The 22332-nt window shown below is 57.6% G+C and overlaps 1 protein-coding gene across 2 annotated transcripts in view; it reads left to right on the top strand.

Annotated features, from left to right (window-relative positions):
• LOC144821588 (uncharacterized) overlaps window positions 1-22332 on the top strand; it is a 669657-nt gene that overhangs the window by 361662 nt on the left and 285663 nt on the right. The window lies entirely within an intron of this gene.

Raw genomic sequence — 22332 nt, 5'->3', positions numbered from 1 at the left:
GATTGCCACCATTGCCTCCTCTGTGACTGCCACCATTGCCTCACCTGTGACTGCCACCATTGCCTCTCCTGTGATTGCCACCATTGCCTCTCCTGTGACTGCCACCCTTGCCTCTCCTGTGACTGCCACCATTGCCTCCTCTGTGACTGCCACCATTGCCTCTCCTGTGACTGCCACCATTGCCTCCCCTGTGACTGCCACCATTGCCTCTCCTGTGATTGCCACCATTGCCTCCCCTGTGACTGCCACCAGTGCCTCTCCTGTGATTGCCACCATTGCCTCCTCTGTGACTGCCACCATTGCCTCTCCTGTGACTGCCACCATGGCCTCTCCTGTGACTGCCACCATTACCTCTGCTGTGACTGCCACCATTCCCTCTCCTGTGACTGCCAACATTGCCTCCTCTGTGACTGACACCATTGCCTCCTCTGTGACTGCCACCATTGCCTCCCCTGTGACTGCCACCATTGCCTCTCATGTGACTGCCACCATGGCCTCTCCTGTGACTGCCACCATTGCCTCCTCTGTGACTGCCACCATTGCCTCTCCTGTGACTGCCACCATTGCCTCCTCTGTGACTGCCACCATTGCCTCCCCTGTGACTGCCACCATTGGCTCTCCTGTGACTGCCACCATTGCCTCCTCTGTGACTGCCACCATTGCCTCCTCTGTGACTGCCACCATTGCCTCTCCTGTGACTGCCACCATTGCCTCTCCTGTGACTGCCACCATTGCCTCTCCTGTGACTGCCACCATGGCCTCTCCTGTGACTGCCACCATTACCTCTGCTGTGACTGCCACCATTACCTCTCCCGTGACTGCCACCATTGCCTCCTCTGTGACTGCCACCATTGCCTCCTCTGTGACTGACACCATTGCCTCTTCTGTGACTGCCACCATTGCCTCTCCTGTGACTGCCACCATTGCCTCTCCCGTGACTGCCACCATTGCCTCCTCTGTGACTGCCACCATTGCCTCCTCTGTGACTGACACCATTGCCTCTCCTGTGACTGCCACCATTGCCTCCTCTGTGACTGCCACCATTGCCTCCTCTATGACTGCCACCATTGCCTCTTCTGTGACTGCCACCATTGCCTCTCCTGTGACTGCCACCATTGCCTCTCCCGTGACTGCCACCATTGCCTCCTCTGTGACTGCCACCATTGCCTCCTCTGTGACTGACATCATTGCCTCTCCTGTGACTGCCACCATTGCCTCTTCTGTGACTGCCACCATTGCCTCTCCTATGACTGCCACCATTACCTCTCCCGTGACTGCCACCATTGCCTCCTCTGTGACTGCCACCATTGCCTCCTCTGTGACTGACACCATTGCCTCTTCTGTGACTGCCACCATTGCCTCTCCTGTGACTGCCACCATTGCCTCTCCCGTGACTGCCACCATTGCCTCCTCTGTGACTGCCACCATTGCCTCCTCTGTGACTGCCACCATTGCCTCCTCTGTGACTGCCACCATTGCCTCTCCTGTGACTGCCACCATTGCCTCCTCTATGACTGCCACCATTGCCTCTTCTGTGACTGCCACCATTGCCTCTCCTGTGACTGCCACCATTGCCTCTCCCGTGACTGCCACCATTGCCTCCTCTGTGACTGCCACCATTGCCTCCTCTGTGACTGACACCATTGCCTCCTCTGTGACTGCCACCATTGCCTCTCCTGTGACTGCCACCATTGCCTCTCCTGTGACTGCCACCATTGCCTCTCCTGTGACTGCCACCATGGCCTCTCCTGTGACTGCCACCATTACCTCTGCTGTGACTGCCACCATTACCTCTCCCGTGACTGCCACCATTGCCTCCTCTGTGACTGCCACCATTGCCTCCTCTGTGACTGACACCATTGCCTCTTCTGTGACTGCCACCATTGCCTCTCCTGTGACTGCCACCATTGCCTCTCCCGTGACTGCCACCATTGCCTCCTCTGTGACTGCCACCATTGCCTCCTCTGTGACTGACACCATTGCCTCTCCTGTGACTGCCACCATTGCCTCCTCTGTGACTGCCACCATTGCCTCCTCTATGACTGCCACCATTGCCTCTTCTGTGACTGCCACCATTGCCTCTCCTGTGACTGCCACCATTGCCTCTCCCGTGACTGCCACCATTGCCTCCTCTGTGACTGCCACCATTGCCTCCTCTGTGACTGACATCATTGCCTCTCCTGTGACTGCCACCATTGCCTCTTCTGTGACTGCCACCATTGCCTCTCCTATGACTGCCACCATTACCTCTCCCGTGACTGCCACCATTGCCTCCTCTGTGACTGCCACCATTGCCTCCTCTGTGACTGACACCATTGCCTCTTCTGTGACTGCCACCATTGCCTCTCCTGTGACTGCCACCATTGCCTCTCCCGTGACTGCCACCATTGCCTCCTCTGTGACTGCCACCATTGCCTCCTCTGTGACTGCCACCATTGCCTCTCCTGTGACTGCCACCATTGCCTCCTCTGTGACTGCCACCATTGCCTCCTCTATGACTGCCACCATTGCCTCTTCTGTGACTGCCACCATTGCCTCTCCTGTGACTGCCACCATTGCCTCTCCCGTGACTGCCACCATTGCCTCCTCTGTGACTGCCACCATTGCCTCCTCTGTGACTGACACCATTGCCTCCTCTGTGACTGCCACCATTGCCTCTCCTGTGACTGCCACCATTGCCTCTCCTGTGACTGCCACCATTACCTCTCCTGTGACTGCCACCATTGCCTCCTCTGTGACTGACACCATTGCCTCCTCTGTGACTGCCACCATTGACTCTCCTGTGACTGCCACCATTGACTCTCCTGTGACTGCCACCATTGCCTCCTCTGTGACTGCCACCATTGCCTCTCCTGTGACTGCCACCATTGCCTCCCCTGTGACTGCCACCATTGCCTCTCCTGTGACTGCCACCATTGCCTCTCCCGTGACTGCCACCATTGCCTCTCCCGTGACTGCCACCATTGCATCTCCTGTGACTGCCACCATTGCCTCTCTGTGACTGCCACCATTGCCTCCTCTGTGACTGCCACCATTGCCTCCTCTGTGACTGACACCATTGCCTCCTCTGTGACTGCCACCATTGACTCTCCAGTGACTGCCACCATTGCCTCTCTGTGACTGCCACCATTGCCTCCTCTGTGACTGCCACCATTGCCTCCTCTGTGACTGACACCATTGCCTCCTCTGTGACTGCCACCATTGACTCTCCAGTGACTGCCACCATTGCCTCTCCTGTGACTGCCACCATTGCCTCTCCTGTGACTGCCACCATTGCCTCTCCTGTGACTGCCACCATTGCCTCTCTGTGACTGCAACCATTGCCTCTCCTGTGACTGCCACCATTGCCTCCTCTGTGACTGCCACCATTCCCTCTCCTGTGACTGCCACCATTGCCTCTCCTGTGACTGCCACCATTGCCTCTCCTGTGACTGCCACCTTTGCCTCTCCTGTGACTGCCACCAGTGCCTCCTCTGTGACTGCCACCATTGCCTCTCCTGTGACTGCCACCATTGCCTCCTCTGTGACTGCCACCATTGCCTCTCCTGTGACTGCCACCATTGCCTCCCCTGTGACTGCCACCATTGCCTCTCCTGTGACTGCCACCATTGCCTCCTCTGAGACTGCCACCATTGCCTCTCCTGTAATTGCCACCATTGCCTCTCCTGTGACTGCCACCATTGCCTCTCCTGTGACTGCCACCTTTGCATCTCCTGTGACTGCCACCATTGCCTCCTCTGTGACTGCCAACATTGTCTCTCCTGTGACTGCCACCATTGCCTCTCCCGTGACTGCCACCATTGCCTCCTCTGTGACTGCCAACATTGTCTCTCCTGTGACTGCCACCATTGCCTCTCCCATGACTGCCACCATTGCATCTCCTGTGACTGCCACCATTGCCACCTCTGTGACTGCCACCATTGCCTCCTCTGTGACTGACACCATTGCCTCCTCTGTGACTGCCACCATTGACTCTCCTGTGACTGCCACCATTGCCTCCTCTGTGACTGCCAACATTGTCTCTCCTGTGACTGCCACCATTGCCTCCCCTGTGACTGCCACCATTGCCTCTCCTGTGATTGCCACCATTGCCTCCCCTGCGACTGCCACCATTGCCTCTCCTGTGATTGCCACCATTGCCTCCTCTGTGACTGCCACCATTGCCTCACCTGTGACTGCCACCATTGCCTCTTCTGTGATTGCCACCATTGCCTCTCCTGTGACTGCCACCATTGCCTCTCCTGTGACTGCCACCATTGCCTCCTCTGTGACTGCCACCATTGCCTCTCCTGTGACTGCCACCATTGCCTCCCCTGTGACTGCCACCATTGCCTCTCCTGTGATTGCCACCATTGCCTCCCCTGTGACTGCCACCAGTGCCTCTCCTGTGATTGCCACCATTGCCTCCTCTGTGACTGCCACCATTGCCTCTCCTGTGACTGCCACCATGGCCTCTCCTGTGACTGCCACCATTACCTCTGCTGTGACTGCCACCATTCCCTCTCCTGTGACTGCCAACATTGCCTCCTCTGTGACTGACACTATTGCCTCCTCTGTGACTGCCACCATTGCCTCCCCTGTGACTGCCACCATTGCCTCTCATGTGACTGCCACCATGGCCTCTCCTGTGACTGCCACCGTTGCCTCCTCTGTGACTGCCACCATTGCCTCTCCTGTGACTGCCACCATTGCCTCCTCTGTGACTGCCACCATTGCCTCCCCTGTGACTGCCACCATTGGCTCTCCTGTGACTGCCACCATTGCCTCCTCTGTGACTGCCACCATTGCCTCCTCTGTGACTGCCACCATTGCCTCTCCTGTGACTGCCACCATTGCCTCTCCTGTGACTGCCACCATTGCCTCTCCTGTGACTGCCACCATTACTTCTGCTGTGACTGCCACCATTCCCTCTCCTGTGACTGCCACCATTGCCTCCTCTGTGACTGACACCATTGCCTCCTCTGTGACTGCCACCATTGACTCTCCTGTGACTGCCACCATTGACTCTCCTGTGACTGCCACCATTGCCTCCTCTGTGACTGCCACCATTGCCTCTCCTGTGACTGCCACCATTGCCTCCCCTGTGACTGCCACCATTGCCTCTCCTGTGACTGCCACCATTGCCTCTCCCGTGACTGCCACCATTGCCTCTCCCGTGACTGCCACCATTGCATCTCCTGTGACTGCCACCATTGCCTCTCTGTGACTGCCACCATTGCCTCGTCTGTGACTGCCACCATTGCCTCCTCTGTGACTGACACCATTGCCTCTCTGTGACTGCCACCATTGACTCTCCTGTGACTGCCACCATTGCCTCCCCTGTGACTGCCACCATTGCCTCTCCTGTGACTACCACCATTGCCTCCTCTGTGACTGCCACCATTGACTCTCCTGTGACTGCCACCATTGCCTCTCCTGTGACTGCCACCATTGCCTCTCCTGTGACTGCCACCATTGCCTCCTCTGTGACTGACACCATTGCCTCCCCTGTGACTGCCACCATTGCCTCTCCTGTGACTGCCACCTTTGCCTCTCCTGTGACTGCCACCATTGCCTCTCCTGTGACTGCCACCATTGCCTCTCCTGTGACTGCCACCATTGCCTCCTCTGTGACTGCAACCATTGCCTCTCCTGTGACTGACACCATTGCCTCCTCTGTGACTGCCACCATTCCCTCTCCTGTGACTGCCACCATTCCCTCTCCTGTGACTGCCACCATTGCCTCTCCTGTGACTGCCACAATTGCCTCTCCTGTGACTGCCACCATTGCCTCTCCTGTGACTGCCACCATTGCCTCCTCTGTGACTGCCACCATTGCCTCTCCTGTGACTGCCACCATTGCCTCCCCTGTGACTGCCACCATTGCCTCTCCTGTGACTGCCACCATTGCCTCCTCTGAGACTGCCACCATTGCCTCTCCTGTAACTGCCACCATTGCCTCTCCTGTGACTGCCACCATTGCCTCTCCTGTGACTGCCACCTTTGCATCTCCTGTGACTGCCACCATTGCCTCCTCTGTGACTGCCAACATTGTCTCTCCTGTGACTGCCACCATTGCCTCTCCCGTGACTGCCACCATTGCCTCCTCTGTGACTGCCAACATTGTCTCTCCTGTGACTGCCACCATTGCCTCTCCCGTGACTGCCACCATTGCATCTCCTGTGACTGCCACCATTGCCTCCTCTGTGACTGCCACCATTGCCTCCTCTGTGACTGACACCATTGCCTCCTCTGTGACTGCCACCATTGACTCTCCTGTGACTGCCACCATTGCCTCCTCTGTGACTGCCACCATTGCCTCTCCTGTGACTGCCACCATTGCCTCCCCTGTGACTGCCACCATTGCCTCTCCTGTGATTGCCACCATTGCCTCCCCTGCGACTGCCACCATTGCCTCTCCTGTGATTGCCACCATTGCCTCCTCTGTGACTGCCACCATTGCCTCTCCTGTGACTGCCACCATTGCCTCTCCTGTGATTGCCACCATTGCCTCCTCTGTGACTGCCACCATTGCCTCTCCTGTGACTGCCACCATTGCCTCCTCTGTGACTGCCACCATTGCCTCTCCTGTGACTGCCACCATTGCCTCCCCTGTGACTGCCACCATTGCCTCTCCTGTGATTGCCACCATTGCCTCCCCTGTGACTGCCACCGTTGCCTCTCCTGTGATTGCCACCATTGCCTCCTCTGTGACTGCCACCATTGCCTCTCCTGTGACTGCCACCATGGCCTCTCCTGTGACTGCCACCATTACCTCTGCTGTGACTGCCACCATTCCCTCTCCTGTGACTGCCAACATTGCCTCCTCTGTGACTGACACCATTGCCTCCTCTGTGACTGCCACCATTGCCTCCCCTGTGACTGCCACCATTGCCTCTCCTGTGACTGCCACCATGGCCTCTCCTGTGACTGCCACCGTTGCCTCCTCTGTGACTGCCACCATTGCCTCTCCTGTGACTGCCACCATTGCCTCCTCTGTGACTGCCACCATTGCCTCCCCTGTGACTGCCACCATTGCCTCTCCTGTGACTGCCACCATTGCCTCCTCTGTGACTTCCACCATTGCCTCCTCTGTGACTGCCACCATTGCCTCTCCTGTGACTGCCACCATTGCCTCTCCTATGACTGCCACCATTACCTCTGCTGTGACTGCCACCATTCCCTCTCCTGTGACTGCCAACATTGCCTCCTCTGTGACTGACACCATTGCCTCCTCTGTGACTGCCACCATTGCCTCTCCTGTGACTGCCACCATTGCTTCTCCTGTGACTGCCACCATTGCCTCCTCTGTGACTGCCACCATTGCCTCTCCCGTGACTGCCACCATTGCCTCTCCTGTGACTGCCACCATTGCCTCCTCTGTGACTGCCACCATTGCCTCCTCTGTGACTGCCACCATTGCCTCTCCTGTGACTGCCACCATTGCCTCTCCTGTGACTGCCACCATTACCTCTGCTGTGACTGCCACCATTCCCTCTCCTGTGACTGCCAACATTGCCTCCTCTGTGACTGACACCATTGCCTCCTCTGTGACTGCCACCATTGCCTCTCCTGTGACTGCCGACATTGCCTCTCCTGTGACTGCCACTATTGCCTCTCCTGTGACTGCCACCATTGCCTCCTCTGTGACTGCCACCATTGCCTCTCCTGTGACTGCCACCATTGCCTCCTCTGTGACTGCCACCATTGCCTCCTCTGTGACTGCCACCATTGCCTCTCCTGTCACTGCCACCATTGCCTCTCCTGTGACTGCCACCATTGCCTCTCCTGTGACTGCCACCGTTGCCTCCTCTGTGACTGCCACCATTGCCTCCTCTGTGACTGACACCATTGCCTCTCCTGTGACTGACACCATTGCCTCTCTTGTGACTGCCACCATTGCCTCTCCTGTGACTGCCACCATGGCCTCTCCTGTGACTGCCACCATTGCCTCCTCTGTGACTGCCACCATTGCCTCCTCTGTGACTGCCAACATTGTCTCTCCTGTGACTGCCACCATTGCCTCTCCTGTGACTGCCACCGTTGCCTCCTCTGTGACTGCCCCCATTGCCTCCTCTGTGACTGCCGACATTGTCTCTCCTGTGACTGCCACCATTGCCTCTCCTGTGACTGCCACCATTGCCTCTCCTGTGACTGCCACCATTGCCTCCTCTGTGACTGCCACCATTGCCTCTCCAGTGACTGCCACCATTGCCTCATCTGTGACTGCCACCATTGCCTTCTCTGAGACTGCCACCATTGCCTCTCCTGTGACTGCCACCATTGCCTCCTCTGTGACTGCCACCATTGCCTCTCCTGTGACTGCCACCATTGCCTTCTCTGAGACGGCTGTGACTGCCACCATTGCCTCCTCTGTGACTGCCGACATTGCCTCTCCTGTGACTGACACCATTGCCTCTCCTGTGACTGCCACCATTGCCTCCTCTGTGACTGCCACCATTGCCTCTCTTGTGACTGCCACCATTGCCTCTCCTGTGACTGCTGACATTGCCTCTCCTGTGACTGCCACCATTGCCTCCTCTGTGACTGCCACCATTGCCTCTCCTGTGACTGCCACCCTTGCCTCTCCTGTGACTGCCACCATTGCTTCTCCTGTGACTGCCACCATTGCCTCCTCTGTGACTGCCACCATTGCCTCCCCTGTGACTGCCACCATTGCCTCCCCTGAGACGCCACCATTGCCTCTCCTCTGACTGCCACCATTGCCTCTCCTGTGACTGCCACCATTGCCTCTCCCGTGACTGCCACCATTGCCTCCTCTGTGACTGCCACCATTGCCTCCTCTGTGACTGACATCATTGCCTCTCCTGTGACTGCCACCATTGCCTCTTCTGTGACTGCCACCATTGCCTCTCCTGTGACTGCCACCATTGCCTCTCCTGTGACTGCCACCATTGCCTCTCTGTGACTGCAACCATTGCCTCTCCTGTGACTGCCACCATTGCCTCCTCTGTGACTGCCACCATTCCCTCTCCTGTGACTGCCACCATTGCCTCTCCTGTGACTGCCACCATTGCCTCTCCTGTGACTGCCACCTTTGCCTCTCCTGTGACTGCCACCAGTGCCTCCTCTGTGACTGCCACCATTGCCTCATCTGTGACTGCCACCATTGCCTCCTCTGTGACTGCCACCATTGCCTCTCCTGTGACTGCCACCATTGCCTCCCCTGTGACTGCCACCATTGCCTCTCCTGTGACTGCCACCATTGCCTCCTCTGAGACTGCCACCATTGCCTCTCCTGTAATTGCCACCATTGCCTCTCCTGTGACTGCCACCATTGCCTCTCCTGTGACTGCCACCTTTGCATCTCCTGTGACTGCCACCATTGCCTCCTCTGTGACTGCCAACATTGTCTCTCCTGTGACTGCCACCATTGCCTCTCCCGTGACTGCCACCATTGCCTCCTCTGTGACTGCCAACATTGTCTCTCCTGTGACTGCCACCATTGCCTCTCCCATGACTGCCACCATTGCATCTCCTGTGACTGCCACCATTGCCACCTCTGTGACTGCCACCATTGCCTCCTCTGTGACTGACACCATTGCCTCCTCTGTGACTGCCACCATTGACTCTCCTGTGACTGCCACCATTGCCTCCTCTGTGACTGCCACCATTGTCTCTCCTGTGACTGCCACCATTGCCTCCCCTGTGACTGCCACCATTGCCTCTCCTGTGATTGCCACCATTGCCTCCCCTGCGACTGCCACCATTGCCTCTCCTGTGATTGCCACCATTGCCTCCTCTGTGACTGCCACCATTGCCTCACCTGTGACTGCCACCATTGCCTCTCCTGTGATTGCCACCATTGCCTCTCCTGTGACTGCCACCCTTGCCTCTCCTGTGACTGCCACCATTGCCTCCTCTGTGACTGCCACCATTGCCTCTCCTGTGACTGCCACCATTGCCTCCCCTGTGACTGCCACCATTGCCTCTCCTGTGATTGCCACCATTACCTCTGCTGTGACTGCCACCATTCCCTCTCCTGTGACTGCCAACATTGCCTCCTCTGTGACTGACACCATTGCCTCCTCTGTGACTGCCACCATTGCCTCCCCTGTGACTGCCACCATTGCCTCTCCTGTGACTGCCACCATGGCCTCTCCTGTGACTGCCACCGTTGCCTCCTCTGTGACTGCCACCATTGCCTCTCCTGTGACTGCCACCATTGCCTCCTCTGTGACTGCCACCATTGCCTCCCCTGTGACTGCCACCATTGCCTCTCCTGTGACTGCCACCATTGCCTCCTCTGTGACTTCCACCATTGCCTCCTCTGTGACTGCCACCATTGCCTCTCCTGTGACTGCCACCATTGCCTCTCCTATGACTGCCACCATTACCTCTGCTGTGACTGCCACCATTCCCTCTCCTGTGACTGCCAACATTGCCTCCTCTGTGACTGACACCATTGCCTCCTCTGTGACTGCCACCATTGCCTCTCCTGTGACTGCCACCATTGCTTCTCCTGTGACTGCCACCATTGCCTCCTCTGTGACTGCCACCATTGCCTCTCCCGTGACTGCCACCATTGCCTCTCCTGTGACTGCCACCATTGCCTCCTCTGTGACTGCCACCATTGCCTCCTCTGTGACTGCCACCATTGCCTCTCCTGTGACTGCCACCATTGCCTCTCCTGTGACTGCCACCATTACCTCTGCTGTGACTGCCACCATTCCCTCTCCTGTGACTGCCAACATTGCCTCCTCTGTGACTGACACCATTGCCTCCTCTGTGACTGCCACCATTGCCTCTCCTGTGACTGCCGACATTGCCTCTCCTGTGACTGCCACTATTGCCTCTCCTGTGACTGCCACCATTGCCTCCTCTGTGACTGCCACCATTGCCTCTCCTGTGACTGCCACCATTGCCTCCTCTGTGACTGCCACCATTGCCTCCTCTGTGACTGCCACCATTGCCTCTCCTGTCACTGCCACCATTGCCTCTCCTGTGACTGCCACCATTGCCTCTCCTGTGACTGCCACCGTTGCCTCCTCTGTGACTGCCACCATTGCCTCCTCTGTGACTGACACCATTGCCTCTCCTGTGACTGACACCATTGCCTCTCTTGTGACTGCCACCATTGCCTCTCCTGTGACTGCCACCATGGCCTCTCCTGTGACTGCCACCATTGCCTCCTCTGTGACTGCCACCATTGCCTCCTCTGTGACTGCCAACATTGTCTCTCCTGTGACTGCCACCATTGCCTCTCCTGTGACTGCCACCGTTGCCTCCTCTGTGACTGCCCCCATTGCCTCCTCTGTGACTGCCGACATTGTCTCTCCTGTGACTGCCACCATTGCCTCTCCTGTGACTGCCACCATTGCCTCTCCTGTGACTGCCACCATTGCCTCCTCTGTGACTGCCACCATTGCCTCTCCAGTGACTGCCACCATTGCCTCATCTGTGACTGCCACCATTGCCTTCTCTGAGACTGCCACCATTGCCTCTCCTGTGACTGCCACCATTGCCTCCTCTGTGACTGCCACCATTGCCTCTCCTGTGACTGCCACCATTGCCTTCTCTGAGACGGCTGTGACTGCCACCATTGCCTCCTCTGTGACTGCCGACATTGCCTCTCCTGTGACTGACACCATTGCCTCTCCTGTGACTGCCACCATTGCCTCCTCTGTGACTGCCACCATTGCCTCTCTTGTGACTGCCACCATTGCCTCTCCTGTGACTGCTGACATTGCCTCTCCTGTGACTGCCACCATTGCCTCCTCTGTGACTGCCACCATTGCCTCTCCTGTGACTGCCACCCTTGCCTCTCCTGTGACTGCCACCATTGCTTCTCCTGTGACTGCCACCATTGCCTCCTCTGTGACTGCCACCATTGCCTCCCCTGTGACTGCCACCATTGCCTCCCCTGAGACGCCACCATTGCCTCTCCTCTGACTGCCACCATTGCCTCTCCTGTGACTGCCACCATTGCCTCTCCCGTGACTGCCACCATTGCCTCCTCTGTGACTGCCACCATTGCCTCCTCTGTGACTGACATCATTGCCTCTCCTGTGACTGCCACCATTGCCTCTTCTGTGACTGCCACCATTGCCTCTCCTGTGACTGCCACCGTTGCCTCTCCTGTGACTGCCACCATTGCCTCTCTGTGACTGCAACCATTGCCTCTCCTGTGACTGCCACCATTGCCTCCTCTGTGACTGCCACCATTCCCTCTCCTGTGACTGCCACCATTGCCTCTCCTGTGACTGCCACCATTGCCTCTCCTGTGACTGCCACCTTTGCCTCTCCTGTGACTGCCACCAGTGCCTCCTCTGTGACTGCCACCATTGCCTCTCCTGTGACTGCCACCATTGCCTCCTCTGTGACTGCCACCATTGCCTCTCCTGTGACTGCCACCATTGCCTCCCCTGTGACTGCCACCATTGCCTCTCCTGTGACTGCCACCATTGCCTCCTCTGAGACTGCCACCATTGCCTCTCCTGTAATTGCCACCATTGCCTCTCCTGTGACTGCCACCATTGCCTCTCCTGTGACTGCCACCTTTGCATCTCCTGTGACTGCCACCATTGCCTCCTCTGTGACTGCCAACATTGTCTCTCCTGTGACTGCCACCATTGCCTCTCCCGTGACTGCCACCATTGCCTCCTCTGTGACTGCCAACATTGTCTCTCCTGTGACTGCCACCATTGCCTCTCCCATGACTGCCACCATTGCATCTCCTGTGACTGCCACCATTGCCACCTCTGTGACTGCCACCATTGCCTCCTCTGTGACTGACACCATTGCCTCCTCTGTGACTGCCACCATTGACTCTCCTGTGACTGCCACCATTGCCTCCTCTGTGACTGCCACCATTGTCTCTCCTGTGACTGCCACCATTGCCTCCCCTGTGACTGCCACCATTGCCTCTCCTGTGATTGCCACCATTGCCTCCCCTGCGACTGCCACCATTGCCTCTCCTGTGATTGCCACCATTGCCTCCTCTGTGACTGCCACCATTGCCTCACCTGTGACTGCCACCATTGCCTCTCCTGTGATTGCCACCATTGCCTCTCCTGTGACTGCCACCCTTGCCTCTCCTGTGACTGCCACCATTGCCTCCTCTGTGACTGCCACCATTGCCTCTCCTGTGACTGCCACCATTGCCTCCCCTGTGACTGCCACCATTGCCTCTCCTGTGATTGCCACCATTGCCTCCCCTGTGACTGCCACCAGTGCCTCTCCTGTGATTGCCACCATTGCCTCCTCTGTGACTGCCACCATTGCCTCTCCTGTGACTGCCACCATGGCCTCTCCTGTGACTGCCACCATTACCTCTGCTGTGACTGCCACCATTCCCTCTCCTGTGACTGCCAACATTGCCTCCTCTGTGACTGACACCATTGCCTCCTCTGTGACTGCCACCATTGCCTCCCCTGTGACTGCCACCATTGCCTCTCATGTGACTGCCACCATGGCCTCTCCTGTGACTGCCACCATTGCCTCCTCTGTGACTGCCACCATTGCCTCTCCTGTGACTGCCACCATTGCCTCCTCTGTGACTGCCACCATTGCCTCCCCTGTGACTGCCACCATTGGCTCTCCTGTGACTGCCACCATTGCCTCCTCTGTGACTGCCACCATTGCCTCCTCTGTGACTGCCACCATTGCCTCTCCTGTGACTGCCACCATTGCCTCTCCTGTGACTGCCACCATTGCCTCTCCTGTGACTGCCACCATTACTTCTGCTGTGACTGCCACCATTCCCTCTCCTGTGACTGCCACCATTGCCTCCTCTGTGACTGACACCATTGCATCCTCTGTGACTGCCACCATTGACTCTCCTGTGACTGCCACCATTGACTCTCCTGTGACTGCCACCATTGCCTCCTCTGTGACTGCCACCATTGCCTCTCCTGTGACTGCCACCATTGCCTCCCCTGTGACTGCCACCATTGCCTCTCCTGTGACTGCCACCATTGCCTCTCCCGTGACTGCCACCATTGCCTCTCCCGTGACTGCCACCATTGCATCTCCTGTGACTGCCACCATTGCCTCTCTGTGACTGCCACCATTGCCTCCTCTGTGACTGCCACCATTGCCTCCTCTGTGACTGACACCATTGCCTCTCTGTGACTGCCACCATTGACTCTCCTGTGACTGCCACCATTGCCTCCCCTGTGACTGCCACCATTGCCTCTCCTGTGACTACCACCATTGCCTCCTCTGTGACTGCCACCATTGACTCTCCTGTGACTGCCACCATTGCCTCTCCTGTGACTGCCACCATTGCCTCTCCTGTGACTGCCACCATTGCCTCCTCTGTGACTGACACCATTGCCTCCCCTGTGACTGCCACCATTGCCTCTCCTGTGACTGCCACCTTTGCCTCTCCTGTGACTGCCACCATTGCCTCTCCTGTGACTGCCACCATTGCATCTCCTGTGACTGCCACCATTGCCTCCTCTGTGACTGCAACCATTGCCTCTCATGTGACTGCCACCATTGCCTCCTCTGTGACTGCCACCATTCCCTCTCCTGTGACTGCCACCATTCCCTCTCCTGTGACTGCCACCATTGCCTCTCCTGTGACTGCCACAATTGCCTCTCCTGTGACTGCCACCATTGCCTCTCCTGTGACTGCCACCATTGCCTCCTCTGTGACTGCCACCATTGCCTCTCCTGTGACTGCCACCATTGCCTCCCCTGTGACTGCCACCATTGCCTCTCCTGTGACTGCCACCATTGCCTCCTCTGAGACTGCCACCATTGCCTCTCCTGTAACTGCCACCATTGCCTCTCCTGTGACTGCCACCATTGCCTCTCCTGTGACTGCCACCTTTGCATCTCCTGTGACTGCCACCATTGCCTCCTCTGTGACTGCCAACATTGTCTCTCCTGTGACTGCCACCATTGCCTCTCCCGTGACTGCCACCATTGCCTCCTCTGTGACTGCCAACATTGTCTCTCCTGTGACTGCCACCATTGCCTCTCCCGTGACTGCCACCATTGCATCTCCTGTGACTGCCACCATTGCCTCCTCTGTGACTGCCACCATTGCCTCCTCTGTGACTGACACCATTGCCTCCTGTGTGACTGCCACCATTGACTCTCCTGTGACTGCCACCATTGCCTCCTCTGTGACTGCCACCATTGCCTCTCCTGTGACTGCCACCATTGCCTCCCCTGTGACTGCCACCATTGCCTCTCCTGTGATTGCCACCATTGCCTCCCCTGCGACTGCCACCATTGCCTCTCCTGTGATTGCCACCATTGCCTCCTCTGTGACTGCCACCATTGCCTCTCCTGTGACTGCCACCATTGCCTCTCCTGTGATTGCCACCATTGCCTCCTCTGTGACTGCCACCATTGCCTCTCCTGTGACTGCCACCATTGCCTCCTCTGTGACTGCCACCATTGCCTCTCCTGTGACTGCCACCATTGCCTCCCCTGTGACTGCCACCATTGCCTCTCCTGTGATTGCCACCATTGCCTCCCCTGTGACTGCCACCGTTGCCTCTCCTGTGATTGCCACCATTGCCTCCTCTGTGACTGCCACCATTGCCTCTCCTGTGACTGCCACCATGGCCTCTCCTGTGACTGCCACCATTACCTCTGCTGTGACTGCCACCATTCCCTCTCCTGTGACTGCCAACATTGCCTCCTCTGTGACTGACACCATTGCCTCCTCTGTGACTGCCACCATTGCCTCCCCTGTGACTGCCACCATTGCCTCTCCTGTGACTGCCACCATGGCCTCTCCTGTGACTGCCACCGTTGCCTCCTCTGTGACTGCCACCATTGCCTCTCCTGTGACTGCCACTATTGCCTCTCCTGTGACTGCCACCATTGCCTCCTCTGTGACTGCCACCATTGCCTCTCCTGTGACTGCCACCATTGCCTCCTCTGTGACTGCCACCATTGCCTCCTCTGTGACTGCCACCATTGCCTCTCCTGTGACTGCCACCATTGCCTCCTCTGTGACTGCCACCATTGCCTCTCCTGTGACTGCCACCATTGCCTCCTCTGTGACTGCCACCATTGCCTCCTCTGTGACTGCCACCATTGCCTCTCCTGTGACTGCCACCATTGCCTCTCCTGTGACTGCCACCATTGCCTCTCCTGTGACTGCCACCATTCCCTCCTCTGTGACTGCCACCATTGCCTCCTCTGTGACTGACACCATTGCCTCCTCTGTGACTGCCACCATTGCCTCTCCTGTGACTGCCACCATGGCCTCTCCTGTGACTGCCACCGTTGCCTCCTCTGTGACTGCCAACATTGTCTCTCCTGTGACTGCCACCATTGCCTCTCCTGTGACTGCCACCGTTGCCTCCTCTGTGACTGCCACCATTGCCTCCTCTGTGACTGCCGACATTGTCTCTCCTGTGACTGCCACCATTGCCTCTCCTGTGACTGCCACCATTGCCTCCTCTGTGACTGCCACCATTGCCTCTCCAGTGACTGCCACCATTGCCTCATCTGTGACTGCCACCATTGCCTTCTCTGAGACTGCCACCATTGCCTCTCCTGTGACTGCCACCATTGCCTCCTCTGTGACTGCCACCATTGCCTCTCCTGTGACTGCCACCATTGCCTTCTCTGAGACGGCTGTGACTGCCACCATTGCCTCCTCTGTGACTGCCGACATTGCCTCTCCTGTGACTGACACCATTGCCTCTCCTGTGACTGCCACCATTGCCTCCTCTGTGACTGCCACCATTGCCTCTCTTGTGACTGCCACCATTGCCTCTCCTGTGACTGCTGACATTGCCTCTCCTGTGACTGCCACCATTGCCTCCTCTGTGACTGCCACCATTGCCTCTCCTGTGACTGCCACCCTTGCCTCTCCTGTGACTGCCACCATTGCTTCTCCTGTGACTGCCACCATTGCCTCCTCTGTGACTGCCACCATTGCCTCCCCTGTGACTGCCACCATTGCCTCCCCTGAGACGCCACCATTGCCTCTCCTCTGACTGCCACCATTGCCTCTCCTGTGACTGCCACCATTGCCTCTCCCGTGACTGCCACCATTGCCTCCTCTGTGACTGCCACCATTGCCTCCTCTGTGACTGACATCATTGCCTCTCCTGTGACTGCCACCATTGCCTCTTCTGTGACTGCCACCATTGCCTCTCCTATGACTGCCACCATTACCTCTCCCGTGACTGCCACCATTGCCTCCTCTGTGACTGCCACCATTGCCTCCTCTGTGACTGACACCATTGCCTCTTCTGTGACTGCCACCATTGCCTCTCCTGTGACTGCCACCATTGCCTCTCCCGTGACTGCCACCATTGCCTCCTCTGTGACTGCCACCATTGCCTCCTCTGTGACTGCCACCATTGCCTCCTCTGTGACTGCCACCATTGCCTCCTCTATGACTGCCACCATTGCCTCTTCTGTGACTGCCACCATTGCCTCTCCTGTGACTGCCACCATTGCCTCTCCCGTGACTGCCACCATTGCCTCCTCTGTGACTGCCACCATTGCCTCCTCTGTGACTGACACCATTGCCTCCTCTGTGACTGCCACCATTGCCTCTCCTGTGACTGCCACCATTGCCTCTCCTGTGACTGCCACCATTACCTCTCCTGTGACTGCCACCATTGCCTCCTCTGTGACTGACACCATTGCCTCCTCTGTGACTGCCACCATTGACTCTCCTGTGACTGCCACCATTGACTCTCCTGTGACTGCCACCATTGCCTCCTCTGTGACTGACACCATTGCCTCCTCTGTGACTGCCACCATTGCCTCCCCTGTGACTGCCACCATTGCCTCTCCTGTGACTGCCACCATTGCATCTCCTGTGACTGCCACCATTGCCTCTCTGTGACTGCCACCATTGCTTCTCCTGTGACTGCCACCATTGCCTCCTCTGTGACTGCCACCATTGCCTCTCCCGTGACTGCCAACATTGCCTCCTCTGTGACTGACACCATTGCCTCCTCTGTGACTGCCACCATTGCCTCTCCCGTGACTGCCACCATTGCCTCTCCTGTGACTGCCACCATTGCCTCCTCTGTGACTGCCACCATTGCCTCCTCTGTGACTGCCACCATTGCCTCTCCTGTGACTGCCACCATTGCCTCTCCTGTGACTGCCACCATTACCTCTGCTGTGACTGCCACCATTCCCTCTCCTGTGACTGCCAACATTGCCTCCTCTGTGACTGACACCATTGCCTCCTCTGTGACTGCCACCATTGCCTCTCTTGTGACTGCCGACATTGCCTCTCCTGTGACTGCCACCATTGCCTCTCCTGTGACTGCCACCATTGCCTCCTCTGTGACTGCCACCATTGCCTCTCCTGTGACTGCCACCATTGCCTCCTCTGTGACTGCCACCATTGCCTCCTCTGTGACTGCCACCATTGCCTCTCCTGTGACTGCCACCATTGCCTCTCCTGTGACTGCCACCATTACCTCTCCCGTGACTGCCACCATTGCCTCTCCTGTGACTGCCACCATTGCCTCTCCCGTGACTGCCACCATTGCCTCCTCTGTGACTGCCACCATTGCCTCCTCTGTGACTGACACCATTGCCTCCTCTGTGACTGCCACCATTGCCTCTCCTGTGACTGCCAACATTGTCTCTCCTGTGACTGCCACCATTGCCTTTCCCGTGACTGCCACCATTGCATCTCCTGTGACTGCCACCATTGCCTCCTCTGTGACTGCCACCATTGCCTCCTCTGTGACTGACACCATTGCCTCCTCTGTGACTGCCACCATTGACTCTCCTGTGACTGCCACCATTGCCTCCTCTGTGACTGCCACCATTGCCTCTCCTGTGACTGCCACCATTGCCTCTCCCGTGACTGCCACCATTGCATCTCCTGTGACTGCCACCATTGCCTCCTCTGTGACTGCCACCATTGCCTCCTCTGTGACTGACACCATTGCCTCCTCTGTGACTGCCGACATTGCCTCTCCTGTGACTGCCACCATTGCCTCTCCTGTGACTGCCACCATTGCCTCCTCTGTGACTGCCACCATTGCCTCTCCTGTGACTGCCACCATGGCCTCTCCTGTGACTGCCACCGTTGCCTCCTCTGTGACTGCCACCATTGCCTCTCCTGTGACTGCCACTATTGCCTCTCCTGTGACTGCCACCATTGCCTCCTCTGTGACTGCCACCATTGCCTCTCCTGTGACTGCCACCATTGCCTCCTCTGTGACTGCCACCATTGCCTCCTCTGTGACTGCCACCATTGCCTCTCCTGTGACTGCCACCATTGCCTCTCCTGTGACTGCCACCATTGCCTCTCCTGTGACTGCCACCATTCCCTCCTCTGTGACTGCCACCATTGCCTCCTCTGTGACTGACACCATTGCCTCCTCTGTGACTGCCACCATTGCCTCTCTTGTGACTGCCACCATTGCCTCTCCTGTGACTGCCACCATGGCCTCTCCTGTGACTGCCACCATTGCCTCCTCTGTGACTGCCACCATTGCCTCCTCTGTGACTGCCAACATTGTCTCTCCTGTGACTGCCACCATTGCCTCTCCTGTGACTGCCACCGTTGCCTCCTCTGTGACTGCCACCATTGCCTCCTCTGTGACTGCCGACATTGTCTCTCCTGTGACTGCCACCATTGCCTCTCCTGTGACTGCCACCATTGCCTCTCCTGTGACTGCCACCATTGCCTCCTCTGTGACTGCCACCATTGCCTCTCCAGTGACTGCCACCATTGCCTCATCTGTGACTGCCACCATTGCCTTCTCTGAGACTGCCACCATTGCCTCTCCTGTGACTGCCACCATTGCCTCCTCTGTGACTGCCACCATTGCCTCTCCTGTGACTGCCACCATTGCCTTCTCTGAGACGGCTGTGACTGCCACCATTGCCTCCTCTGTGACTGCCGACATTGCCTCTCCTGTGACTGACACCATTGCCTCTCCTGTGACTGCCACCATTGCCTCCTCTGTGACTGCCACCATTGCCTCTCTTGTGACTGCCACCATTGCCTCTCCTGTGACTGCTGACATTGCCTCTCCTGTGACTGCCACCATTGCCTCCTCTGTGACTGCCACCATTGCCTCTCCTGTGACTGCCACCCTTGCCTCTCCTGTGACTGCCACCATTGCTTCTCCTGTGACTGCCACCATTGCCTCCTCTGTGACTGCCACCATTGCCTCCCCTGTGACTGCCACCATTGCCTCCCCTGAGACGCCACCATTGCCTCTCCTCTGACTGCCACCATTGCCTCTCCTGTGACTGCCACCATTGCCTCTCCCGTGACTGCCACCATTGCCTCCTCTGTGACTGCCACCATTGCCTCCTCTGTGACTGACATCATTGCCTCTCCTGTGACTGCCACCATTGCCTCTCCTGTGACTGCCACCATTACCTCTCCTGTGACTGCCACCATTGCCTCCTCTGTGACTGACACCATTGCCTCCTCTGTGACTGCCACCATTGACTCTCCTGTGACTGCCACCATTGACTCTCCTGTGACTGCCACCATTGCCTCCTCTGTGACTGACACCATTGCCTCCTCTGTGACTGCCACCATTGCCTCCCCTGTGACTGCCACCATTGCCTCTCCTGTGACTGCCACCATTGCATCTCCTGTGACTGCCACCATTGCCTCTCTGTGACTGCCACCATTGCTTCTCCTGTGACTGCCACCATTGCCTCCTCTGTGACTGCCACCATTGCCTCTCCCGTGACTGCCAACATTGCCTCCTCTGTGACTGACACCATTGCCTCCTCTGTGACTGCCACCATTGCCTCTCCCGTGACTGCCACCATTGCCTCTCCTGTGACTGCCACCATTGCCTCCTCTGTGACTGCCACCATTACCTCTGCTGTGACTGCCACCATTCCCTCTCCTGTGACTGCCAACATTGCCTCCTCTGTGACTGACACCATTGCCTCCTCTGTGACTGCCACCATTGCCTCTCTTGTGACTGCCGACATTGCCTCTCCTGTGACTGCCACCATTGCCTCTCCTGTGACTGCCACCATTGCCTCCTCTGTGACTGCCACCATTGCCTCTCCTGTGACTGCCACCATTGCCTCCTCTGTGACTGCCACCATTGCCTCCTCTGTGACTGCCACCATTGCCTCTCCTGTGACTGCCACCATTGCCTCTCCTGTGACTGCCACCATTACCTCTCCCGTGACTGCCACCATTGCCTCTCCTGTGACTGCCACCATTGCCTCTCCCGTGACTGCCACCATTGCCTCCTCTGTGACTGCCACCATTGCCTCCTCTGTGACTGACACCATTGCCTCCTCTGTGACTGCCACCATTGCCTCTCCTGTGACTGCCAACATTGTCTCTCCTGTGACTGCCACCATTGCCTTTCCCGTGACTGCCACCATTGCATCTCCTGTGACTGCCACCATTGCCTCCTCTGTGACTGCCACCATTGCCTCCTCTGTGACTGACACCATTGCCTCCTCTGTGACTGCCACCATTGACTCTCCTGTGACTGCCACCATTGCCTCCTCTGTGACTGCCACCATTGCCTCTCCTGTGACTGCCACCATTGCCTCTCCCGTGACTGCCACCATTGCATCTCCTGTGACTGCCACCATTGCCTCCTCTGTGACTGCCACCATTGCCTCCTCTGTGACTGACACCATTGCCTCCTCTGTGACTGCCGACATTGCCTCTCCTGTGACTGCCACCATTGCCTCTCCTGTGACTGCCACCATTGCCTCCTCTGTGACTGCCACCATTGCCTCTCCTGTGACTGCCACCATTGCCTCCTCTGTGACTGCCACCATTGCCTCCTCTGTGACTGCCACCATTGCCTCTCCTGTGACTGCCACCATTGCCTCTCCTGTGACTGCCACCATTACCTCTCCCGTGACTGCCACCATTGCCTCTCCTGTGACTGCCACCATTGCCTCTCCCGTGACTGCCACCATTGCCTCCTCTGTGACTGCCACCATTGCCTCCTCTGTGACTGACACCATTGCCTCCTCTGTGACTGCCACCATTGCCTCTCCTGTGACTGCCAACATTGTCTCTCCTGTGACTGCCACCATTGCCTCTCCCGTGACTGCCACCATTGCATCTCCTGTGACTGCCACCATTGCCTCCTCTGTGACTGCCACCATTGCCTCCTCTGTGACTGCCACCATTGCCTCCCCTGTGACTGCCACCATTGCCTCCCCTGAGACGCCACCATTGCCTCTCCTCTGACTGCCACCATTGCCTCTCCTGTGACTGCCACCATTGCCTCTCCCGTGACTGCCACCATTGCCTCCTCTGTGACTGCCACCATTGCCTCCTCTGTGACTGACATCATTGCCTCTCCTGTGACTGCCACCATTGCCTCTTCTGTGACTGCCACCATTGCCTCTCCTATGACTGCCACCATTACCTCTCCCGTGACTGCCACCATTGCCTCCTCTGTGACTGCCACCATTGCC

The sequence above is a fragment of the Lissotriton helveticus genome, chromosome 2_2 (genome assembly GCF_964261635.1).
Source record: "Lissotriton helveticus chromosome 2_2, aLisHel1.1, whole genome shotgun sequence".
Lineage (NCBI taxonomy): Eukaryota > Metazoa > Chordata > Amphibia > Caudata > Salamandridae > Lissotriton > Lissotriton helveticus.
Note: the sequence above shows the minus strand (reverse complement) of the source record. Positions and strands in the feature narration are given on the sequence as shown.